This window comes from Alexandromys fortis, unplaced genomic scaffold (genome assembly GCF_014885135.2).
Source record: "Alexandromys fortis isolate MF-2015 unplaced genomic scaffold, M_Fortis_MF-2015_v1.1 scaffold_67, whole genome shotgun sequence".
NCBI classification, from domain to species: domain Eukaryota; kingdom Metazoa; phylum Chordata; class Mammalia; order Rodentia; family Cricetidae; genus Alexandromys; species Alexandromys fortis.
The window spans coordinates 7422044-7448795 of record NW_026067945.1 but is presented as its reverse complement, the minus strand read 5'-3'; the positions used below and the strand labels follow the sequence as shown (position 1 = coordinate 7448795).

General features: G+C 43.1%; 1 protein-coding gene across 2 annotated transcripts in view; it reads left to right on the top strand.

Moving 5' to 3' along the window:
* Nucleotides 1-761: 761 nt before the first annotated feature.
* Mctp2 (multiple C2 and transmembrane domain containing 2) overlaps nucleotides 762-26752 on the top strand; it is a 213852-nt gene continuing 187861 nt past the window's right edge. The window contains exon 1 of one of the 2 annotated variants that reach the window (XM_050149129.1): nucleotides 762-911. The gene's annotated coding sequence lies outside the window, so the exon portion shown is untranslated. Of the gene's footprint in view, nucleotides 932-26752 lie in introns of both variants that reach the window. The other variant, XM_050149127.1, reaches the window with a different exon arrangement.

Genomic DNA, 26752 nt, shown 5'->3' with positions numbered 1-26752 from the left:
AGAATGTCAGGTCTGTCTCACGCCCAACTTACCCTTTCTGTAATTCTTGTATCTTGTTTCAAAACTGCTGCTTCCAGGAAAGGCGAGTCCCCATCTTCCCAGACAGAGACCTCTGCAGCCACCCACAGGCTTGCGGAGAACGGCATGGAAATGGAGGAGGTGCAGGGGACAGCAAGTCTGACAAAGCAAAGTAATACAGCCCGAAAGGAGGAGGGGACCACACCAGGAACGAAAGACCAAGATTTACTGAGCTCCTGAGTGTCCTTAGGAGGTCTCTGAGCTCTTGGAACAGCTCCCAGGCCACGCATGGCAACTCATCTTTGGAGAAGGGGGGCAAGGCCCAGCAGATATGAGTGACTGATTTCCACACACCAACGCACCCATATGGCACAGGTTTCGCAGATTTAATCCTTTGGGTACCGCTTCCTAGGGCTGGGGAGGTGAAAGGGGAAGATATTCTCTGCTTGGTGGTCTCTTAGGGACCGAATGGGAGCATCGCTAAAGAAAAACTAGTAACAAGTTTGAAAGACACATTCAGCCTCTTTAGTTCCTTTTGACTTTTAGGACACACCTTCCTCCCCCGTGAACCAGCCCAAACGAGTGGTAGCAGTAACCACCCCCTGCATACCCAGCTAGCCCAGAGAACAGCCCAGACTCCTTCCTGTCACACCTGGCAGAATCATCTGCAAACTGCCCACGCTCGGGCTGGGAGGCCGCTCCAAGGTGACGCGCCCGCCTCCGCCCCTTTAAGGCGGGGCTCACCAAGGGGTGGCCGAGGAAGTCCCGCGGCCCTCGGGACGCTCTTGTGTCCTCCGCATCAGGACTGCTTGGTGCGACCATTACCACAGACAACAGCAACGGTGGATCTCACGCAAGTGAGGGGCGCCTGCCCTCAGCGCTCTGCTGGACTGGTAAGTCCAGCCTCAGACAGGTAAGTGTGGTGGCTGGTTCACCTGGCCGCGTACAAGGACCGGGTAGCAGGGTCCTGCGCAGCCGGATACTGAGGCTGGGCGTCTGTCCTTTTAAAGCCCAAGTGGGAAGTTACTGACTTTGGGGGTCCAGGATGGGATTTAGTGGCGTTCCGAATCAGTAGTTGGCCGCTCAGGGTTCCGAGAAATGTCTTGAGGCTCAGAGGCAGACGTTAAGTATTGGCGAACTTGAGAGGGCAGTCCGTTCCTGAGTTTCGTCGCATTGTAAAGGCCACACACCCAGTGTCTCCCGAGTGCAGCGGAGTTAACGAACCCCATTGCTGCTAGAAGCTGGGCTCTGCAGAGGTCGGTCCTTTGCTTGGATAGGCTTTGATGCACTCCGAGTTCCTGAAGATGTTGAGAGTCGCGTTTCATTCTCTGCGCTGGCATTTGCTCAGTTTCAGGACGATAGAAAACCTTAGAGTACGAATAGGTTACAAGGCTCTCAGCCACGGCACAAAACAAAGCAAAGGCTAACGATGACTGTACTGAATTTGAAAAAACCAAAAAAAAAAAAAAAAAAAAAGTCCCCAACCTCTGCCCAGTTTGCCCAGTTCTTAATAGAGCTCCGGAGCCTTGACGATTTCGCGGGTTGAGTCTTCTCTGTTCATGGACGAGCTCTTTTGCAATGTAAGGATCCCAGCTGCAGCTACAGGCTGAAGCCTGCATGCACTGGAAACTGCAAGCCCGGGGCACTTAAGGTATTAAAGAGCTTCTCCAGGAACCCTGGGACATTAGGACATTGCTTTCTCCAGGCATATTCATTGTGTGGGGTCTCTGGATGATGATGCCATTAGCATTCAGCCCTCCACTGGGTCAATAGCGATTCAATTAAACAAATACTGTACACCTGCTAAGGGCAAGCCTTCTAAAGAGCAGTCTGATCTAGGCGTTGGTGGGACAGATGTTAAGACAAGGGGGTGCGGCTTCGAATTTACAGTTGGCGTTTAGAAAAGCCCAGGGTCATATTTGTGATTTACTTCAGCACTGTTGCCACAGGTACAAACCACGATACAGGGAAGAATACAAGTCCCAGAAGAGTATGTCGCTAACCATTGTGTAAAGAATGTAGAAAACTGTCACTAAAACAAAATTAAGACTCAATGAGGATGAACTACACAAAGGGCCACAGGCACTTTATCTTATCGTGTGACATACACATAGTAGATTTCGACACCCCATCCCACAATTTGGACAAGGAGGTTGGCCTAGAAATGTCACGTGGGGTACATCTGTGTGCTGTTTGATAGTCCCTGCTGTCATAAGATCAGACAATGTAGATGGGAAAGATTGGCTGGAGAATAGAAGCCAGTCGTGTTCTGAGAATCTGCTGCCTTGGGTTAAAGCAGGCTGAAGCGACCAAAGTGAGCAGAGGCTTTATTGTGCTTTTGCGGCTGAACGGCGACCTACCTGGGACAAGTAGATGGACCGAGGGTTTTCAAAGGGAAAATTTCTGTGTGACTTCTTTAGTCTACCTTAAAAGGATTCATAGGTCCAATTGGGGCTAGCTGCTAAAAATTTGTATGTATTCTTCCTATGTCATCAATGTATGTGCTTCAACAGTTCAATTTGATTTCTTTCCTTAGCTGGGAAGTGAATAAAGACCATCAGGGTTCCCTAGAAAGAGCCTCGAGTTTGTATGCAAATCCATCTCATATTAATTAGACACCTAACATCAAATAACTGTGTCCATCTTTCCACCGGCCCATCCCTGGAGATGTAGCCCAATGTGCAGATTTGGCAGGGAATCCTTAGCATCCCCATGCCACTTTTGTGTAGAATCCATAACAATTCTGCTAACCACATCCTGAAGTATACACACGAGTTAGACACTTGACCTTCTAATTCATGTTACTCTGCCCTCTAAAATGAGTTAAGCTAGAACTCAGAATTTAGCCTATTTCTTGGCAAGGAGAATGTTTGCTTTCTGAAAACCCTTTCTGCCATTGCTGCCAACTAAACAAAGATTCAAAGGTGTTTATACACTTTAATTATTTCTGAGGCATTGTCATTTCACTGATGAGTAAGAACTCCGCATGTACAGAAAGGTCAGGCGGCATTTTCTGCCTGGATTCTGCTTCAGATGTATTTAGGTTCTCTGTTTGCAGTGAAATTGGCAAGACACCCGGAACTCATCTTTATGAGACATTGAAATTGTCTGTAGGAGGTGTGTGTACACTGTGCTTGATTTGATGAAGGTGGTCCACTGAAGACAGAGCTGGACAGATGATAAATTGGAGAAATTTCCAGAAAACCCAAATGGCCAAAGTATGTCTGATATTGGAGCTGTGATGTCTGAGGGTTTTGTGCATCCCTACAGGCAAAGAATTTGGGCATGAAAGTGAATATTTATTTAAATGAGAATGAAATAGATAAGAACTTGAGTATTTCTCTCTCTCTCTCTTTTTTTTTTTTTTTTGGTTGCAATCTTATTGGGTAATTTATCAGAACTGTTGACAGAGCAATGCTTCCTGTTTCCAGCCTGGCTTCCGCCCTCCTGAGACTACTTAGCTTCTACCAGCTGCATGGATCATAGAAGCCTCAGGCTGAAGTTCCTGTATTCATAATGAGCGAGGGGCAATTTAGTGTCTGGAAGCCAAGGACTCCCAGGCCCTTGGATGGAGAAGAGGTAGCTGACGAGATGGCATCAACTCCTAGATTGTTAAGGACTCTTAGCATCTGTGTCTAGTGAATAACCCAGATATGACCCCTAAGGCCTCCCAGGGATCTTGTCTGTTTAGTTACCATTTACTAAGAATTTTCTGTATCGTAAAGTAAGCTAGGGGCCTTATTGCTCAACCCTCCTCATCTCCAGGAGGGGGGCTTCATTGATAATGGTGCAGTGTCGGTGGTGTCTTCATGAAGGTTCTGTGAGACTTCAGATGGTTTGGCGTTGGTAGAGTTACTAAGTCTAGGAAGGGTTTTGTAGGTGAGCAGGAACGCTGAATGTCTGCTGCTACTTGCTGCTCTCATTGATGCAAATGTGTATCTTGGTCAGTTTTTATGATATTCTTTCAGACCAGCAGCCTGAGCATCCCTGAGAAGCTCATGAGGTACATGAGCTCAGGCCCACCCCAGGATCGCAGGGATCAATAGCTCTGGATCTGAACAGAGACGTTTTTATTGAAACATCTAGGAGATGATCTCAGGCATATTGAAGACTGTGAACCACTATAGAATTTTAAGAAACAGACCAGGCAGAGAGTCCCTTTAGATCAAGAGACAGAGAGGAGTTAGTAATAATGTAGATGTATTACTATTACAAAACAAGTTAAACATCTCCATTCTGGTTCCAAAATCTGAAACCTTGGGGTATTGACATGATGCTTAATGGAGAAATGTACACACTACACAGCTTTGTCTTTTGCCCCAAATTATGTAAGATAATATATAAGATTACCTGCACGCTAAGTGCAAGTGAAACACAGTGTAAACTCATGTAAAAACTTGGGTTCAATCCCTAAGCTATCTCACTGTACATATGCAAGTATTATAACATCGGAGGAATTATCAGATTCCCAACCCTTCAGGCCCTAAGCATTTCAATTAAGTGGAATCATATACAGTAAGCACCGGAACTCATGTTGTTTAGGTGTATTTCCACCTATGTTGTGCCATGCACTGTGTGAAAAATGATACTGTTTAATCATAGATCGAACCTTAAGGTGAGGCAGGGCTCTCCTTGCTTGGATGCAAGGGTTGGAAAACTTAAGAGGGGGAGAAAAGGCTTTGCCTATGTTCTCACAAAAGTCTGAAAGGCTGTTCGGGTAGAATTCAGGACCAGGCACTCTGGATCTAGACCCACCTTTCTCTTCCTGCCCCAGAGAAATTTTCATGGATGCCACTGTGTTGTGTTGGCCTCAAGGAGAAAATATGGAAGGCAGGCACAAAAACTATTTGGATGAACCTTTTAAACAGGTCTTTCATTTTATGAGCACCCTGGGTTACCAAGATTTTCTTTAGGGACAGATTCCCATATTGAAGGGGGAGTGGCCATATGACTCATTCCCACTGTGGGTGTTTCAAGTGTGAATGCGTTCTCATTCCCACTGTGGGTGTTTCAAGTGTGAATCCATTCTCATTCCCACTGTGCATGTTTCAAGTGTGAATGCATTCTCATTCCCACTGTGGATGTTTCAAGTATGAATACTTTAATTACTTTCTTAGCATGAATGTGTTCTCATTTCCACTGTGGGTGTTTCAAGTGTGAATCCATTCTCATTCCCATTGTGGATGTTTCAAGTGTGAATTCTTTAATTACTTTCTTAGCATGAATGCGTTCTCATTTCCACTGTGGGTGTTTCAAGTGTGAATCCATTCTCATTCCCATTGTGGATGTTTCAAGTGTGAATGCTTTAATTACTTTCTTGTCTGAAGCCCCAAAGCAATCCCACACCAGTTAAGAATTAGGGATAATAAAAAAGGGTTATTTGAGGGGAAAAACAGATCACCGTCCCAAACAACAGTCCTCTTGTCACAAACAGGAAACAGAGAGTCTAGTTGCCTGACAGGAACCCAAAGTAAGAGAGAGAGCCTGGTTCCTGCTGCTTTTTAAAGTATAAGAGACCACACCCCAGTGGGCTGGTATCTTAAAGGCTATAATCTGCAGGAGCAGCAGGAGGCGCTCCTGCAGCTCTTGTCCTTGTATAAAATACAAAAGTGATTGTAGAGAGGACAAATTGTTGAGCCATGATGGTGGGACTGTCAGTATGTGGTTGCCTATAGTATCAACAGACAGCTTATATGCACTAACGCCAGTAATAGTTCTAAGACCCACCATCCCAGACAGCAGCCCACTTCTTCAAGGTCAGTGCCACCTCCTAAACTTTAAACCAATGCCCCAGACAGTGCCTTCAGCTGGAGACCAGGTCCTCAGACACATGAATTTATGGGGATTATTTCACATTCAAGCCCCAGCAGCACTGAATGGACATAATTGCATAACGCGGGAAAGCCCTTTCCTGTAGCCATATTATGACCTAATAGTCTGGCTCTAGTGAATTTAATTAGTGGTGGTAGTAATTACTGAGCTTGGCTTTCTTTAGATATGTTGAGCTCTGACCTGGAGCTGGACTCAGGATAGAACTAGGGGCCTCCTGCGTATGAGGCCAGTTTTTATTTTAGACTTCTAAAAATCAAACCCTCTCCCCCAACCATAGAGGACTTGAAGGTGATGCATATAGCCATTGTGTGTTGAAAGATATACAGAAGAGGTGTGCCTTGTGTGTTTTCACAACTGTGGTTTTTTTTTGTCTTCCTTGAAAACAAATATTCACATTTAATCTAAAAATAGCCCCAAACAATCAAGTTGCATAAGTAAAGCTATACAGCTACAGATGTGAGTATATGTGGGGATGGACAGCCTGATGGATTGTTGTTGGGCTTGAACTTCAGGTTTCTGTCTTCACCTTTCCTTGAGTTTATGACAGGCAGCAACATCTAATTTTGATAGCCTCAGCTCGTTCATCCTCACATTCCTTTCTGTGTGTGTTCACCCACCGCTTGTCTGACCGGTAGGCAGCTATAGAGGTGAAAAGGAGACCAAGCCAAACATAACCTTTCTGGACCGATAGACAAGTGCAGGCTCTTCGGGCCCTCTTGTTCTGACACCGTGAAGGGGCTTACTTACTGTCTTTATGATTTATGTTTATGGTCATTCAGGGTTCAAGCCTGTTTGTGTAATTGAAGACAGTACATGAGAGAAGAGTAGATGTACAAGGGGTGATCAGATGAATGGGGGTGATGAGGACAAGCGAGGTCTTGACCTCAGGAGGGGATTTGTACCAGTGTGGGAGGAAGAGTTCCATGGTCCCTGTTTTTGAAATGGCTGTATGATCTCACTACTATCTTGCGAAGAGTTGCATACTGTAGAGATTTGAAAGAATGGGTCTTTTGGTAATGGCTTAATTATTGACTAATTATCACCTGGTTGAATAATGCAGCTGCTCTAACAACCGAGGAAGCCAATCGAATAGAATCTACAATTAAACAACAGGAGTGGGAAAATTAGGAGGAGGTTGCAGAGGACACATGGTCATTTCTCCCTCTGGCTAGGAAAGATGCTAAAACATTCCGCTTCCTTTGACATTAGGTAGGAAGAGGTTTGTTCCTGCCTTTTCTCTAGAAACTTGGGATGAATTCTCTACTCCCGGTGACCTTCATCACATTCTAAAGCTGGAAGTGTGACTGGGGGAATATTCTCTTTGAGGAAAAGCCAACCAGATCTGGCCAAAGCAGTAGAATGAACAGGGAGATTGTCAAAAGCTAGTTTTCAGAATCTAATGCTATAAAAATATCACATCATTTTCACACATAAAAACCTTAGTTTGTTCACTTACATGTCATGCATTTCATAAAACCATGATATTTTTTTCTATGCGACCTAGATTGAACACATTTTGTTGTTGATGCTAACATATTTCAGGGCAACTTCTTAAAAGCAGAATGTGTAGATCGTCTTAGATACACAGAGTTAAGTAGAAAGCTGTTTGAAATATACTAAAAAGTTTCTGAAATAAGGGTTTGGTCTTATTTGATCCTGTCCTGTGTGTACTGTATACTAGAGTATACAGAGTAATTATTACAAAAACAAGCAGATTTCCACCCCCTTTAGATCTTATAGCAAAAGGAGGGGAGCTAGACATTACACACTGAGTGACCTTCAAGTGCTGTTCCAGATAAAAGGCAGGTGCTATTCCAGCTAGCGGTGAAGGGCGACCTCTAAGCAGACCTGCTGACCATGGGAGGAAAGCACAGGTGGGGTGGCTAGGCGGAGATACAAGGAGGAAGTTTACAAAGCACACTGGTGGATACTTTTGAGGAACTGCAAGCTTCAGTTACTCACTTTCAGCATTGTTAACAAAATAAGCAAATACAGAGACGGTCCATGAAAGTCCTCTGAACTGACGGTGAGGCCCCAAAGGAAACTGCTATGTGGATATAGGTTGTGGCAAAGGCCATGCTGTAAGAAACGCTGCCGTGAGACTTCCCAGTCCAAGAGACAAAGGAAGGACAATAGATAACACAGATGCCACTAAAGAGCAGCGACAGAGCCCCACAAGGCCTCTCAAATCCAAACTAATAATGGCAACAACGGGATAATGATTATGTACCACTGGTTTGAGTTGGTGCATGCTAGGCTGTTTTTCAGAATTATAAAATATGCGGGAGTTTTAGATTGAATACCTCTTGGTTTATCAGTCATGAACATTCTATTTCTTAATTCGCAATAAACAATATCATTGTTACAATAGCTTGGCTTTGAGTTAAAGATATGTATCTATTGATATAAGTAAATTGCTCAGCTTCCTAGATAATGTTCTTTCTGGACATGACTTCCAGGGTCAGCTCTTATACCCCCTATTGTTGTCCTATAAGTGAGTGATAGCTCAGAGGTGATGGAAGCTTTTGTCCCTCACATGATCAGTTAGTGACAGAGTCTGTTGGACAGAATGTGTCCTGTAGCTGTCTATGTATGTCATGTCATTCGGTGCTCAAACATCTCTTACCATTTGCCTAAAAGCCTGGCCTATGATGGTCTTGTTCTGCCTCCCCCTCCTTCAACTCAACCTCCATTTGTCTTCCCTCCTTATCTTCCTTCCCTCCTTATCTTCTTTCTGGTGTGTTTGCACTCTGCTTTTTGTCCACAAAGCTGAGTGTGTTGGATGCTGTAGGAAACCTTGGTAGAAGTCACCTTCAGCATTCGGGACAGGTTGGATTGTCTGGCCTTTCTTTCCTTCCCTTAAGTCTCAGGTGAGCTGGCAAAGCGATGGTAGAATGAAAAGGAAGGTTCCCAGGAAGTTGTCTTTGTTAATATTTAATAAGACATGGGCGGGTTAGGGAGGCATATTATGAATTGTCTCTAAACCCCATGAACTTTTAATGCGTAACACAACAACAAAAAACGTTTGAACAAGCAGGTGTGGTTCAGGCCCTGACTAACTGATTGGCAAGTTTAGTTATATCATTATCTACTTCCTCTCTGGCATCCAGTCTTGTGTCAGTTTCTAGCTTCATCATAAATCCAGGGTACCACTTCACTATTTGATAGTATCGCTTCTGGGTGCCATTGTCCGCATAGGCATTTCATTGCCAGGTTTCAACTTTGCTCTTACTGGGAGAAGTTACTTGCTTTTTATAGATTACAGAACATCGAGAGCCATCTGGTGTGTTTTACATTCCGTGCACTCACTCTCCGAAGTCAGTGAGTCCCTACCTGGTGTAGCATTATGTTAGTCCTTTTACACTGAAGAATCCCTACTCAGTAGGAATGACTTGGATTTGACTCAAGAGGAAACACGTACAACTTAGAGGAACAAATAACCAAGTAGGTTGACGGTCAAGCCCATTCTTGTTTGTTTAAGTTTTACTCCATTGTTGCATTTCAGATTCTCTCTGTTTTAGTTTTCCCCCTCTGTCTTGCTTCTCATTGGCATGCAAGACTCGTAAGACTTTAGTTCACCAAGACTCACTCCAACTAATATTTCAGGATTTCTTTTCTTGTTGGATTTGGAAGAGGCTGGTTGGTCTGTTTATTCTCAGGTTCAATACCAAGGTAAGACTCTTCAAAGCATGAGAGAGAATGATGAAAATGGCACTTTGATGAAACCCCTTGAGAATCCTGCTGACTCTGTTGTGGAGATGGGTGTGTGTTTCTCTGATGCTGCACAAAACACACAAATGTGTGCACGCCTGAGCACGGACACACGCATACACATACTTTTAGATGACTTTCTTGCCGGATTGTGAGGAGTCATAGAAGAATGTTTGTCAATGTCCCCTCTCCTTAGTGTGACCTAACTCATCCTGTACACTCCTGATCATTCAGATGGTGCTGTGGAAATGATGCAAGCTGTCTCCATGTTTCATTCTTGATTGTTCATCGAAGATCAACTCACTCTGTAGGGTTCTGTTAGATGGTGTAAGGTTTTAAAAATATGAACAGAGGTTGACATTTCCAAACTCTGAAAATATCCTTGCCATTGATTTGATTTGGGTTCTTCTTTATATAACCATCCTCATTTGGGTACATTTATCAAGTGAGTTGTTTCAGTATCTTTACTGCTCAGCTGTGGCTGATGTAGTTGTCCCAGTCTTTAGAAGGTGGCCACTATTCTAATTCCAGAAAGACTTGGGAGCCATAACTCAAAGTCTTCCATTTTGTGTGTGTGTGTGTGTGTGTGTGTGTGTGTGTGTGTGTGTACATTAGGAGACATAGTCTGTAACTTCTTAGGTTACAGCTGTATGGATAACCCAGCTAATAGCGGTTAGTGGGAAGTGAAATAGAATCAAAGTCCCCACAACCCACACTTCAAGTTCCATGTGCCTTTGAGAAGAACATGGCTTGTGGTTCGTAGTACTTCCAATCAGAAACCGACTCACTTTATGGTGTGCTCTGAGGGGCTGGGGAGATGACTCAGAAGGGGAAGCATTTGGTGTCCAAGCAGATGAGGACAAGTGGGTCCCTGGAACCTGTAAGTGTCAGGTGTGGTGGCCTGTGTTTACACTTCCGGTGCAGGGGCGGTGGAGACAGGCGGGTCCTGGCAGATGACAAGTCAGCCAGCCTAGTCCAAATGCTGAGCTTCAGGTTCGGTGAGAGACCCTGTGTCAAAACTAAGTGACAGAGGGAGACACCCAACATTGACATTTGACCTTCACAGACACAAGTATATGTGAATGCATGCATGTGTTCTCGTTGATATTTTTGTTGATTCCTTTTATTATATATTACCAACTAGGAATTCTGTATGTCCGCTTGTAGAAGTTTGGAAGTTTTTCTTGGTTTGCACTGACAACCTGAGTCTAACTAGTCAGAAAACCCGTCTTCTGGCAATTAGTCCTTCCTGCCTGTGGCTGAGGGAGGGCACCAACTGACCTAGTATTTACAAAGAAATCGATGGCATTGTTTTTTTCTCAATTCATGGTACAGCATGGGTTGAAATGATACACAGCTAAATTCCCATCACACATGCCTTTCCACTGTTGGATGGAGTGTGAACATATAAATTTCCTTTTTGGAAGTGTGTAGGAGAAGGACTTGATGGAGAAGGACCAGTCTGGACTGAGTCACAGCTCATTACGTGCGTCCGTGCACAGTGACCATGTCCTAAGGCGTGCCTTCGAAACTAATGTGTTCAGGGTTAAATGCGTGGGGAGAAAGTAGGCCGTTTCTGTCGTCATTAAAGTGTCACCAGCAAAGGAATTCCTTCCAGAGGCCGGGGAGAATGCTCAGTGGTGAAGAACACACATTGTTCTTTCTGAGGACTTGTGTTTGGTTTTCAGAGTGGCTTCAAGCACCCACTTCAAGAAGCTCACACTGCCTTGGTCTCCAGCTCCAAAAGATCTGAACTCTCCTGTCTTCTCAGGCTCCCGTGTTCATATGCACATGCCTGCACACAAATGAACATGCGTGTACATAACTTAAAAATCTGTAAGACACGCTTGTATTGGAACATGAGGATAGTTAAAAAAAAACAAATTAAAAAAGAAAATTCTTTTGATTTGATTAACATTTCAAAACCTTAAGATGCCTGACATTTACTATCAGAGTCTAACAGATTCTCGCAAGTCAGAAAAACTTGTTCAGCTATGTCTGTTTAAGCTAAAAAAAAAAAATCTCTAGATTCTTGTCTCAGTTCAATGTGTTTTCCAGATGATGCCCTCTGACATAGGCATGGGCTAGATCAATTAAGAGACTTCTGCTCCAGGAGGCCAGTTTTCGAGGCTTATACCGTCTATACCTCCTGAAATTTACCATCGCTGTGCCTAGGAGAAGAGGCTTGGGTTTGGACTCAACTGTGTTTAGGGTCAGTCAGAGTTCAACTATCAAGCACGGCAGGTGCCAGTTGTGGACTTCAAAGTCTCAACATTTTCTCTCATAAATTAATGGTGAAAACACATAGTGGTGTTGTAAAGATTAGCAATGGCAGGTGGGGGAGAGTGCCTGCTATACGATGGGTATTGTCTTATTTCCTCTTTCACATGGCAGGGAGGGAGTCTGGCTTCTAAGCATTTAACAGCATACAGAGGACTCAGCGAGCAAATGCCCAGTGTTCTTGAAGTTTCAGGGGTTTATCCTATGTTGCTTGTCACTTTCTAACCCATGCAGGAAAGACGGCAGGGGTCGGAAATGACATTAAATTATTGTTTTAAAACTACAACAATGATAGCACCCAACTAAGGTCTTTTTTAGGTGACAGAAGTTAAAAGTTATATTTAGTCCATATACTCAATTTGGGGCAACCTGTTTTAAAGATGAAGTGTTGGCTGCCTGCCTTCTAAGAGCTCACCTGAACCTTTTAGATGGTCGCCTCACTTAGGAGGCGCTTTCTTTTTTATATTGTAGACTAAATCTGAGGTCAGAAGACTGCTAGCAAATACGAACATCCTACCCAAAGGACAGGAGTTAGTATCTTCTTGCTGAGCACAGTATAATTCGGTCAAAACTGGAGCACACCTAAGCCCAATTTGACAGTTTCTTGGAAGACTAAACCTAGTCAGTGGCTTGCTGGACGCCTACCCCTGCTTTTCTAATTCATGGGTTGATTGGCCATGATCTCATGTGTATATGGAACCAAAATGAAGATTTAGAAATAGCTCTTAGTCTCAAAAAGTTTGTCTTTGATGAATCTGATGATTCAGTCCTGTGATCCCAGGTACGTGGGAGTGGGAGGTTGAGGCAAGAGGATTGAAAGGTCAAGACCTATCTGGACAACTTGTGTCCAACCTCTCAGATCTCTTATCTCAAAATCAGAAGTGAAAAGTGGGCTGAGGATTGTTCAGCAGTATAGCCCTTTCTTGGTAAGCAATGTAGAACCCATTGTGTGTGTGGAGATACCTTGCTTAGCCTAGGCATGTAAGTGGGGGTGGCGGTTGTTGAAGACCTTGGCCCTGCCTCAATGAGGGAACAAGACAGTCATAGTTGACTTCTCTTATAACCTCTCTGAGGAGAGGATGGCATGTGAGGTGGGGGGAGGGGGAGCAGGAGGAGAAGTGGGAGGTGGTACTGGGATTGGCATGCAAAAACAAAATAATAAATTAATTAACAATAAAAAAGGCCTCAGGTGAAATCCCCAGTATAGGGACAGAAGGGAGAAAGGGCAGAACATGTCTCCCTAGGAAATTAGGATTTCGCTTCCTGAGAAGATTATCCATGCTATATTGTCTTGGGGACGGAGAAAACTTTGAAGTCACATGAACTGCTCAGAGCAGAGAGGAGGGGAACTGTGTCCCTGTTGGGCAGGATGGGAGGAAGAAGATTATTGTGAGAGGCTTGTCGTGGTTGCTGGGAGAGTCCTTTCCTGTGCACCTGCTCCTGCCATGGCCTCCTCGGACTGTGCCGTAGGGTGCCTTGCTATACTGCGCAGGTTATGGAAAGACAACTTGAAACAGTGTCACCTCCCAAGATCCAGGACATTTGGTGATGGAGACTTGGAGACAAACAGCATAAGGATCAGAAATGCCGTGCTGTGTCCCGGGTCTTATAGACTGTATACTTAAAGCTTTCTCTGCTTCAACTTACCAATCAGTGAAATAGAGTCTGCTAGCAGGGTTATGAGGATTATATGACAATCTCCCTAAAGAGCATCATTTGCTCACTGTGAGGGGTATCTGCAGTCACTACAGTTTCCCATCTTCCTTGTGAGGAAGCTTATTGTTGCATTAATGAACCATTATGTGCCCCGTTGGCTTACCTCAATAGACCCTAATAATTGCTCCATATTTAAAACTCATTTACAGTATTATATCTCAGTGGGAAGATTTCTTGGGATGTTGCTAATCACTCCCCGCTTTTTGCATGTGGATCCTCTGAGGCGCGTTGCAAAATGCACGCTTGGGAGTGATCAGTTTAAGCTGTTACACAAGAGTGTCCTCTTCTTTGGGCTGACAGTCACACTGATGGAATCAGAATGGCGGGGGAAAATCACTGTGGCTTTTCAGAAAGATAGAGATTTCAATATGAAAAGCAGCATTTTACACCTCATCATTTGAAAGGTTTGTCTAGAAGAGGAAACCATGTAGATACTCTCTGGCTGATCTGACCACAAGCTTTGTTACTGAATAACCCCCTTGGTTGCTATGAGACAAAAGTGAGTGACATGATCTTGACAAATGTCACTTGGATTAATCATTGACAAGTTCAGAACTAGATGAACCATGATGGGGGTATTCAGTAATTAGTATTTTAGAAACTTTGGTGTGTGGGTCCATGTGGCTGGGCGTGTGCACGCGTATATGAGCATACAGGATACATGGTTCATTTGCATCCACTTGGAGGCCTTTTTCTGGAAGGAGAGTAGAAGGTGTAGGGCTTGCGAATTTGGGGCTTATGTTAAGCTCTGGGAACCTTCAGCTCTCAGCAGAGAGTCTCTGCTCTTGATTATGTGCGCCTCACCCTGATAAGGAAGCCAAGGACTCCATGGCCCACCTGTTGACTGCAATTTTGTAATGGCAGTAAGCGGAGTGGAGTGTTCATTATTAAATGGTTCGGAAAATGCGGATGGGCTGTGCAGTAGGCATAACACACTCCATGCTTACATAGCCACTCTACTGCACTTCCCCCTGGGCATCCAATGGGGCTGTGATAGGGCTAATGATCATTATTGATCTAATGTTCTCAAATCTGTGCATAAATCCAGCCATATTTCTTATCATAGGGCAATACATTTTTTTTCCTACAGCCTATAATTTTAAAAGATTTAATGGTTATGACACCTGTTAGGTTGATGGGATACACTAGTCTCTAGGCAGGCTTGGATTTATGGTAAATATGCAATCATGACGCCAGTAGATTAGTAGTCTGGATACACCCACCCCTCTGTCTGTCTACCCCTCTGCCCATCTATCCATTTGCCTAATTGAGGCATAACTGTGATGCACTAAATATTTATGTGGACTAAGAAAATACACTCATCCCCTCTGAATCATGTATCATTGGGATTGGAAGATTAAGTAGGTAGACAATGTGATCATTTACATCATCAGGTCTGTGATAGATGTCGGCAGGCATTGCAAGAGAAATTACTCGACAGAGGTATTCCTTCATACCAGAAGGTGGGGTTTGGTGTTAGGCCTACGGGAGGGCACTCAAGGAGACGACACTTTCTCTGAGACCCCAGAGAGCCAGTGTTTGATTTGTGGCCAGGCCTTGGAACCAATGACAGACTCCCTAGATTGTCACTTCAAAGGTTCGCACTTATGTTCTCTTTGTTCTGGTTCTGCAGTGTTCTTCTTCATGTGGACTGGATAGGACAGGACAGGACTGGGTAGAATCGGACCTTCCGAATAAGAAAAGTCTCTCCTGGCACCGTCTTTGTCATGGGTCAGTGGAGTCTTCTTCCCTGCTATAGCCAAAGTCAACTGAACTTTGTGCCTCCTGGAACCTCACCTGTGTTTACTTGCCAGTGACAATGGTTGGATAGGCAAGCCGTGGGCGGTGACTAGGCTTGTCTTCCTTCCTGCCTAAAACATGTACTGGCCTGCTTGGTGCTCCAAGCTTGGTGCAAAGTAGGCACTGGCTTGGCAGCCTCCTGCTGTCAAGGTTCAGCCCACTCACGTCAAGGCACCTGTTGGAAATGAAAGCTCCCCCGACTTTCATTTGGAACTTGCCGATTCTGGAGGCCTTGCTAGCCATTTCTAGTATTAATGAAATTGGAGTTGTAGCATGTGCTTTTGGCAAAGAAATCTAAGCAGGGGTGAAGTGAAGCCCATTAAAAGGGAGGGTGTCTGAACTGAGGGTCCTTCAAGACCGGTCAATGAAGGGAACTTACCTGTTGTTGGGAATTCTTTGAGAAGGCCTCTGTATTTGTTGTTGCTGTTGATGAACTCTGTGTACAGACAGCATAACATGATTTCTTCCAAATTGGAAGAAGTGTATAGATTTATAGCTTTATAAGGAAGCAGATGTTTGCTTAGTTGTTGAAACTCAGCTTTGGTCCTATTGGAGCCATGGGATTGTACAGGTAGATGTTTACTCTTGCTATTTTCTAGAGTCATTTGTCTAAATAGAGACAAAAAATGTGGTAACATTTTATTGCAAATAAGTCAACATTGTTGCAAATTAATGATAAAATATTAAATAGGTTGTATTCACTTTCCTGCCGCATACCTGTATAGTATTGATAGCAGTCTTTTTATGAACATCTTATTCTTTAGAATATTACAATCTTAAATAATATGTGTGGACATTTCTGACTTGGCTATTGGGAAAAGAACTCATTTTATACATTCTATTTTGGTTATCAGTGTCTCTTAAATTGATAGTTTTGTAAAAAAGCTAAGGGTATCCTTGGTGTTTGTGTGAATTCTATGTTTTGATATTAGTGTGAGACAGATGACAGGTCCCTGGGCAGGTTCATGTCTTGTGAAGTCCTGTTTCATACTAAGTCCTAGAACCTTCTGGAACATAGATGCTTACACAGTTGCTTGGAGATTCTCTTAGTTGTCCATCAGAAATCTAGGCATTGGGGTGGTGGAGAGTACACCACCCCACATACACAAAACATCACAGCACACAGGTGTTTCTAGATATTCTTATCACACATGCACATAATGCCTATACTAAGAGGAATAAAAAATAAAAGAGGAAAAAATCGAATATTCACTGTCTTAGAGAGGAGTCAGCCATTAGAAAGCAGTTATTCTATGTTTGTTCATGTTTTTCCATTTACAAATGCCATTAGTGATTTTTCAAGTGGCTTCCTGGCGCTTGAGGTTATTTTTCTTTTATTTTTGTTTTGTTCTTCAAAACACGGTTTCTTTGTAGCTTTGAGGCCTGTCCTGGGACTTGCTCTGTAGACCAGGCTGGCCTCGAACTCACAGAGTTTTGCCTGCCTCTGCCTCTAGAGTGCTGGGATTAAAGGGATGTGCTACCACCACCCAGTGAGGATAATTTTTAGTGGTTGGTTGGATAAGTGAACTAAGAAATCTTCCCTGTGTCTATTCATGAGCCTGTTTTCAAAACTATGTCACTCACTGTTCCTCCCAGACCACATCTCCTAGGCCTAGTGTTTATTTATCTCATTTTTTTTTTTTTACTTGTTATCTTGAGCAAACCCAGACAGACATCAAAGTATTTACCTCTGACCATGGAATTCTTTAAAGTTTCGCATGGTGAGCATGTATTGGGATTTGGAACAGAAGGTTATGAACTGGGTTCTTTCATATTGAATTTCCTTACTTTAGTCTAAATCTAAAATCAAATAAGGTAAAGCCAGTGTCCCCAAAGAATCAACACTGGAATTACTTGGAAAAAAAAAGTAGATAAATAATTTTTCCTCAGAATTACTGGAACATGGGTTGTTTGTTTTCCCTTATATTAGCCAAGTGCAGATCTTTTTCTTAGATACATGAGATGCTGTGTTCCCTGGAAGGTGAAATTGCTCAGAAAATTAAAAGAAAATTAGCCTTAAATAATGCATGGAAGTTTTATGCTTCTTAATGAAATTCAGTATAACTGAACTGAGTTAGCAAATCCACAGCAGTGCCCAGCAAGTTTATAATAAAAATGAGTCATCCAAACTCTCCATGTGCTGGGAAATGTAAATTGGTGTGGATTGGTAGTGCGGGGAGCAGTAACAATGCCCTTGTCATCTGTTTAAGCAGACACAGAAGTAGAAGGTATTGCATTGGCTTGCAGTCTAATGTCAGAAGGATGAATGGGAGACACAGTTAAGGAAGAGTGGTCCTGGGTCCTGGGTCCTGGGAAGATGTCCCGGAGATAGAGTACTGTGTATACAACAGGACAGAGTTTGGGTCTCCAGCACCTAAAGGTCAGGTGCTGCAGTCCATGTCTGGAACCCCAGTGCCAGGGGACAGAGACTGGGTAGGTCAGTCAGCCTACCCAGCACAGCAGTGAGGTCCAGATGCAGTGAAAGTCATTGGCTCAAAACACAAGATAGAAAGCAATAGAGGTGTCCTGACCTTGACCTCTGATGTCCATACAAGTGGAAAGGTTAGCACATCCACTCACAGGTACACACATAGACAACACAGGTACACACACACAGACATAGATACACACGTAGAGACACACACACACATACTCATACCAGAAATATAAAATCCAATCAACCAGAAAAAGAGTAAACCAGTAAATATAAAAAAATAGCAAGACAAAATGGCCCCCACCCTAAATACTTAAATCGTGGAGTACATAAATAATGTATTCAAAGTTTACCAATACTGTAAAATCATAACTGGTTCAGTACTAAGTCAGTTTTTCCTGCTGAGTAATACTCCTTCCCATGACCATGAACATTTTGATGGCTTTGGGCAGAGCATTTCTTCTGAGGATAATAGAGGCAGAGCTCTCACACACATACACCTCTCTGAGTCCCTATTTTCAATTCTTTTGGGTATATATGGTGCCCTGGAATTTCCTAATGTGATGAGATTTAATATTGTGCGAACTGCCTACATAGTGTTCTAAGAGCTGATATCCATGTCATGTTCCCAAAAGGGTTCACAGAGGTTATGGTTTGTCACGTCCTTGTCCACTCCAGGTATTTCCTATTTGCTGTGACCTTTCCTTACTGAGTGTGAGGTTCACCGTGCCTTTCTTTTAGCTTCCTCTGATAACTGATCATGTTGAGAGCAACTGTTGACAGACATTTAGTACACATCCAATTCTTCTTGACTCTGAAGTTTCACTGAAAGAAAATTACCTGGAAAAGGAAACGATCTGGATTCTAGCCATGATTCCATATCTAACTAGTCATTTGACCTTCAATTCTGTTTAACAAGTGTTAATTAGGCCACTCTCAACCATTAATCACTGTATCTCCTACAGTGGAGAAAAGTAACTGACAGAATTTCCATTCGTTTCAGCTTACAATAATGAAAGTGCCTTTAAGAAGCCTCCATCCATACCGTAATCCTTTGAAAATCTGAAGTGTTTAACTGCACCTAAAATTGTAAATGTGACGTAAATTCTCTTCAGAATTAGGTGAGATTACCTGCAATTAAAATAATGCATGAGAACGATAACTATAACAGAGAGGTTATTTCTTAAAGATAATCGTAAGATCTTGGAGGCCTAGGGTCTGTGACCTAAAAAAACAACAAAAAACAAAAACAAAAAAAAACAAGCAATAAACAAATGAAAACTCTATGAACTGAAATTATGAACACAAATTTTGTGCTTTGTATTTCTTCTCTCTATGGTCCTTGGCACAGAAACACAATTAAGTGTTTCTTAACTTAACCTTACAGTTGAGTTGATTTTATGTCATTCTGGATATGGTTAATTTTTTTAAAAAGCCGAATCCATCTTAACCAGGTGATGCCATGTATTGCATCTCTACAGCAGGATTTGAGTTTCTTCTATTTTAAACCCAGCTTTTGTGCAAGATTGTTCTTACCCAGTCTTGTTTCTCTTCCTTCCCAGCTCACCTCCTCCTGTCATTTACATTTCCAAACCTGCTCAGCCTGCTCCAGAGCCAAAGCTGGATGCAGCTGGCCATCCTCACTGGCTCTCTGGAGTACCGGAAATGGATGCTCACTTTCTCTTAATGTCTTCATCCTCAGTCAGCTTCCCTGACCCCGCCCTGCTTTTCAGACTATCCTTCCTGGCCAGTTGATTCATTTTTATTATAAATTCAATTTCGTCTGTTTTGCCTCTAAGAGATAAGTTTATTTCCTAATCTTGTTTTGTTTTCAGCCTACACCTTTGCTAAAGTATGAATAAGGGTTTCCATCACCTACAATTCTATCTAGACCTTGTTCTTAACTTGACTCTGAGTATTCAGGTACACTGGATCTGTCTCTCTCCAGTTTAGAGATTTGAGCCCTTTCAATGGACCTCACTAAGCCTGGCGCTCACTTCTCTCCTGTAGACAATCACCCTTACATTGTTTTCTTGTGTTTAACAGGTGACTGGGCCATATTCCTTGCTTTTGCCTCAGGCCTGCCTCCCAAACATACACAATCAATTACTGACAGTCATTCCTCTATATTCATGGGAGTTTAACATCAAGATCGTTAAGCCCAGAGATGTTCATGTCCCTTATATGAACTGCCATAGCATCTTATCTAGTATCATATCATGGTTATCATATCCTCCTCTGTGACTTAAATCATCTCCAGCTTCCTCCAGTTGCTTAAGAATACATCATAAGGCTCTTTGTTGTTGGTTTTTACTGTGGTGCTGATTGAACTCAGGGACTCATGCATGCTAGGCCGATGTGCAACACAGAACAACATCTCCTGCCCTGTGTAAGTGTCTTAGTAGAATATTGCTTGGGGAAAGGGGTCATGAAACATATCTGAAACATTTTTGACCCACAGTTGGTTAATTCACAGATATAACACCCAAGTGTGCAGAGGGTTGATTGTCCACAGCTCAGCTTCTCATTTGACCATTGCATCTTCATTCTATTTAAAATCTCCTTGGTCTAGGCTTATCTGCACGGTAGGTAAACTCATCTTCTGTGTGTGCTTCTGGTACCCACTTCTTAAGACTTAGTGGGCTTCTCTATACCTTTACTTTGCTTTTGTATCTCTCTCTCATGTTGGACCCTAAATGTCTCAGGAGATCAAACCACATATCGTATTCTTTCTTCTTCTTTTTTTTTTTTAAGATTTATTTATTCATTAGATATACATTGTTCTTCAGGCCAGAAGGTAGCACCAGATCTTACTACAGATGGTTGTGAGCCACCATGTGGTTGCTGGGAATTGAACTCAGGACCTTTGGAACAGCAGGCAGTGCTCTTAACCACTGAGCTAACTCTCCAGCCCCCTCGTATTCTTTCTTCTAACACCTGGAAAGGAATGAGACCTTCCTTAATCATTCTACTACTTTTTCCTTTTGTAAAACTCAAAAGCATAAGAATGGAAAGTATGCGATGGTTCCGCATCGTGGCGTGTCACAGGCTGATGTGTCTAGTGAGGTGTTCATATAGCGTAACCAATAAATATAAAGAGCTGGAAAAACAGCTGTGGTTAAGGAGATGAGGTGTTGCTGTGAGCAATGGTGGGGCAACCAGTGTCTCTTTCAGACTCCTGGTTCCCTCCAGTCCACGGTTTGCTTTCTCCTTCAGTGACTCCACTTTCCAGCTACTGTGAGAGCTAAGGTCGAGCACGTGTATATGACACTGTTGTGGCGGTGGTGGCTGACACAGTAGAATGCTTCCAGTACCACAGTGGTACTTGATGAGTGACAGACAAGCTTGACGTCACCGCCTATCCTGTTCTGTTTATGTTGTTCTTTTCCTCATTATAGGATACTTCATTCCTATCATCTCTGCATATTTCAAATTATCCCTATCCCCTCTAATGCCCCATTAACTCTGTCAACCCCAGTGTCTTTTGAAGTTTTTAAATTAAGTTTTAAATTTCTGTTTCAGAACTAAAACCTCATTAGACAGGTCATGTGATTTCCTCCAGCCGGAGATGGCTGTATAGCCCTGATGTCGTAGGGCACACTGGGAAGACTGGCACTGGCATTCACCAGTTGACAAGTTGACAATAGTATTTCCATTTTTTAATTTTAATTTTTTATTATTTTTTGTTTGTTTTTTTGAGAAAGGGTTTCTCCATGTAGCTTTGGAGCCTGTCCTGGAACTTGCTCTGTGGGACCAGGCTGTGCTCGAACTCACAGAGATCCGCCTGGCTTTACCTCCCAAGTGTTGAGATTTAAGGCATGCGCCACCACTGCCTGGCTTTAGTATTTCCAATCTAGATTTCCTCCTACATTAAACCAGGGTGATTTTATCCAGCTCTGTTATGCTTATGAAGATTCAGAAAACTTAACAGAATAAAAAAAAAATATTCAGGGACTGGTGTGATGGCTCACTGGGGAAAGGAACTGGCCGAACAAGGGAGCCTGGGATTAGGGTTTGACTTCTGGAACTCATCTGAAGGTGGAAGGAGAGGGGCGACCCTGCAGTGCTATCTTCTGACCTCCACGCCAGTTCCGACAGCGATTGGCCGACACAGCCCTTGAGTGAATGAGAGAATTTAAAACCGTGTACTTGACCTCTGAGAGAAGTCATTAATTTGCCATTGATGGAAACCTTAAATGATTGATGAACATTTATTTAGAAAGCAATCCTTTTCCTTGAGACAGTTTTCAAGCTGTCGTTGTGTTAATAGTTTGGACAAAGCCCCTGCATTATTATTCCGAAGCTTGGAGTTTTGAGGTGCCTTTCATCTGGCACTTTTATAATAGACGAATTATGTTCGGGAAAAGTCAATAACTGGACGCAGGGCTTAGTGAAGATGGACTTCACGAGGACAGAATTGTTTAGAAGTCTCCTACTTGGGAGCTCACCGAATCCAGCTGGACCAGGTCTGAACGAGCATGTGATCAAACCTGACTCTGATTGTGACTGCCAATGGGGGCTGACTGAGAAGCCATTGATGAAGGCACTGGGGTTTGTTTTTATGGCATGTTCTGGCTTTTTGGGGACCCTAGTCTATTTGGATGCACAGCTCCCTAGGCCTGGATGTAGGGGGGAGGGCCTTGGACTTCCCACAGGGCAGGGTTCCCTGCCCTCTCTCCAGCAGGGTGGGGGAGGGAGAAGGGGGAGTGGGGGAGCCGGAGGGGATTGGGAGGAGGGAAGGAAGTGTAAATATTTGAATGGAAAAATAAAAAACAAAAAAAGGAAAAAATAAATTAGTGAAGGTTGATAAAACTATACCTATGTACTGTAAAAGAACTACCTTGAAATAATGAAAAAGTAAATAGATCTGAAAATTAAAAAAAAAGAAGTCTCCTACTAAGAAGGAGGATATTTTCTAAAGATAATAGTAAATAAAAAAATCAATTAGTAAATTAAAAACAATTAACATTTTTATTATTTAATTTTCCCTGTAAGAGCAGTCCATTAAGGGTAGAGATGATGTCAAATATATCATTGGGGTATGGTGGTCTGAATGAAAGTGGCCCACGTAAACTCACAGGGAGTGGCATTATTGGAGGTGTGGCCTTATTGGAGTAAGTGTGGCCTTAATGGAGTAGGTGTGGCCTTGTGGGAAGTGTTCACTGAGGGCTGAGGGTGGGCTGAGAGTCCCAGATGTTCAAACCTCTCTCCCTTCTGCCTACTGATCTGGCTGTAGAACTCTCAGCTTCCTCTCCAGCGCCACTTCTGCCGTGATGAAAATGGATTAAGCCTCTCAGCTGTAAGCCGGCACCAATTAAATGTTTCCTTTTAAGAGCTGCCATGGCCATGGTGTCTACTCACAGCAATAGAAACCCGAACAAAGACATAAGCAAGTTTTCTAATTTTTGGAATTGGTCAGCCAGGTATTTCATTGACTTGGTGCAGAAAGAAGATCACAAGACGGACTCTCTGTACAAGAAATGCAAGTGGAGGTTTTGGTGTTAGCAGTAGGTGCTGATGGTTCCACACTTACCTGTTAATTTTTAGTTTATTTTGACAGCATTGTTATCGTTTGATGTAACACGAATTTTAATAATTTTATTGGCACTCATTATCTGGGTAGTAGTAGATCCCATATTAGATAAAAATCCTTCCCCACAGTCTTACAAAGGGAGTTCAGACTGAATCAGGGATCATGTCAGGGATGGCGCTAAGAAGTGGATATAAACACTTATATTTACACTAACTGGATTTAAGGAACCCACAGGTTAGGCACACCTGATAGCAAGAAGAGTGAAATCAGCGTGAACAAAATAATTGCTCCAAACTGTTTTGGGGGAAAGGGCCCATCCCATTTCAACTGTGGAATGATGATGTGAAAACATCTTTGTTTTGACCTTGAAGTTTGTCTTTTTCTTTTATACATCCCAGGCATTTTTTTTAAATAAGAGATGATCTTTGCCTTCTGAAATGTTCCATGAAAATTTTCATTTTGTTTTCCTAGCACCTAACAACTCTTGGCATTTATGGTAGAAAGATTGTTCCCACCCCCATAACTAAGAAGTTAGTGACTCAAATTCACAGTGTGCTTAACTTTGTCCCTGTGGTCTTCCCATACACAGAACAGAGCTCACTTCAGACAGATGTGAACGTACATTAGTAAAGTTACATGGCGTTGCTTAGATTTCGAGAGGCCTATGACAGTGTCACTGCTGAAGGTCAACAGGGCAGACCTCCACAGAGGTGAGAGACTCAGAGGAGAATCACAGAAAAGATGTGAAACTTCCCTGTGTCCTTAAATCCTGAGCAGACGTAGTGGGCAGCACGCAACCGGGGTGCAGTCTATGGCCTCTTATTTCCAGCAGGGTGCAAATTTGAAGAACCAGAATGCTAAGCTGGAAAAGCCAACCACAATCCCAGTAACCATTGAGACTTGCAGCTCAGCTGATCTCCCGCCTCAGCTCATGACCCATCTGACCATGTTCTCCATGGTAGATGCCGGGGAGACTTGAACTACACAGATCTGCTGATAGGCCATCATCTTTTTTTTTAATGCCTGGTTCCCGCAGTCGTTAAGTCCCAAAGAAATCACACAGAGGTCTACATTCATCATAAACTGATTGGCCCATTAGTTCTTATAACTTATATTAGCCCATATTCTTATCTGTGTTACCACATGGCTCAGTACCTTTTTCAGCTGTGTAGTCACATCTTGCTTCTTCTGTATCAGGACAGGATTGTGTCCTCTTCCCAGAATTCCCCTGTTCTCCTTGACCCGCCTCTACTTCCTGTCTGGTTGTCCCACCTATACTTCCTGCCTGGCTACTGACCAATCAGTGTTTATATAAAACATTATTGACAGAATATAGACAATTGTCCCACACCAGATGTCTGTGGGGGAAAGTCCCAGATAGTTGGAGGAGGAAGTGGGTACTGGGTATTGTATATGAAATTCTCAAAGAATAAAAATTTAAAAATTGGTATTCAAAGTATAAATCTCCCCAGTCTTCTTATAAGACTCACCCTGTGTGTCTAGCCATGTCTAGGTAAATGCACTTACATGACCACTGAGATCTCTGCCAACTCCTGCCCCTTCATTGCTTTGGTCTCTTCCTAATGATAGGCAGACCAGGCTGTTGCAGATATGTTCACCTCTTCAGTATTAGAAGCCAGAGGAACAGGTGTGACTTTCGGGCTCAGTGTGAGCTTTTCCTTCTGTCTAGAACTCTCACTGTCTTATGCAGCCAGTCACTCACTGCTCACATTACTCCTTGTCCTGAGTTGAATGTATCTTTCAGTTTCCTTTATTGGAAAGTTAATCCCCAAATTTGTGTGCTCATGACACATGGAGAGAGAGAGGACCTCTGGAGGTGATTAGGGTGTGATAAAGCTGTGAGTTGGGGGTTCCCACAATGACATTACTATGTATAGAAACTACACGTGAGTTAGCATGCTAAGTCTCACCATGTGACCTCTCTGTGACATTATGATGCAGCAAGAGGGCCCTCACTAGATGCTGGCACAAGACTCTATTTTATTTTATTTTGGATTTTTAAGACAGCCTTTCTCTGTAGCTTTGGTGCCTGTCCTGGAACTAGCTCTTATAGACCAGGCTGGCCTTGAACTCAAAGATCCACCTGCCTCCCCCCCCTCCAGTACTGGGATTAAAGGTGTGCACCACCACTGCCTGGCTTGCCATAGTAGTCTTAGGCTTCAGGCTCTAGACCACGTAAGCTTCTATTCTTCATAAGTTAATATAGTCTCAGATATTTGGTTCTAACAACAAAAAAATTGGACTAGGACACAGCTCCTCTTGACTCTAGTTTCCCTCCTGAAGACATAAATCTTCACAGTGTGGATGCTTGTGTGGGTAGGGCCCTTATGTGATTTAATCACTCAACTGATGGGCGTAGAAGAAGCCAAGTCAGGCTAGGAACTGTGAACTTGGAAGTCCATCCACAGGAATAATTTTCAAAGTGATCAGGTGAAATTGAACCCTATCTCACACATCTTGGACTTTTTAGTCACGGCGTGTGTTCACGTCAATAACCCGGCAGTACTGCAAGGTAACAGGTTCTTTTTTGTTTGCTTGTTTTGCATTTGTGGAAAGTCCACTTTTTAAGAATATCTGTTTTCATTTCCGTATACTGACCTCTCATCACCCTCAAGGGTCAGGGCCACTCTAATCATTGTGCACAGCGTCAGGGCTGAAGGAAGTTAACCGGATGGCTCAGTCCACACACGGTGTAGAATATGTTTGCTTCCTCACAGGAGCCTGAGTGAATGTCAGCCGTCCCAACCCAGGTGCCGATTGTCTTGTTTGATTACACCTTCTACTCGCCTACCACCAGAGGCCGTAAAAGAAAGGCATCTGCATCTTCTTTTGAAAATACAAATTATACAAATGGGATAGAGGACGAAAAGGGAAGCAGCATACAAGGTAGTTTAGTTTGCAAATACCGCAGTGCATTTAAGACAAATGAGCTCACTTATTGAAATTAATGTCCCCAAGGGAAGCACCCTTTTGTAGAGGTGCCAGCAGTCTTGCCGGAAACCCTTATTTAAATCACACCTGCATGCTTTTAAAAAAAATTGAATATTTTCTCTATTTAAGCCCATCCTGGCTGGCTGGCAAGATGCTTTCTGCCTGATCTAATTTTTTGAAAGAAGAGACACTGATCCTAAAATAGTCTTTGCCTAAAGGGGAAGCCAAATTCTTTTCTCGGTATTGCTGCTGCTGTTGTTTTTAAATTTGTTTTACCTCAGACTAAAGGATTTAACTCTTCACAGGCTCTAAAACATTCCGGAGTTCCTTGATCATGTAACCTTAGCAGCAGACACAGCACGTGGGAGTTTTCATATGTATGTATGACTGTGTGTGCGCTACAGCGTAACGATACGCTATGAAACGTGAAGAAGGGAAAATAAGGGGACACATAAAGTCATTCTGATTGGAAGGTC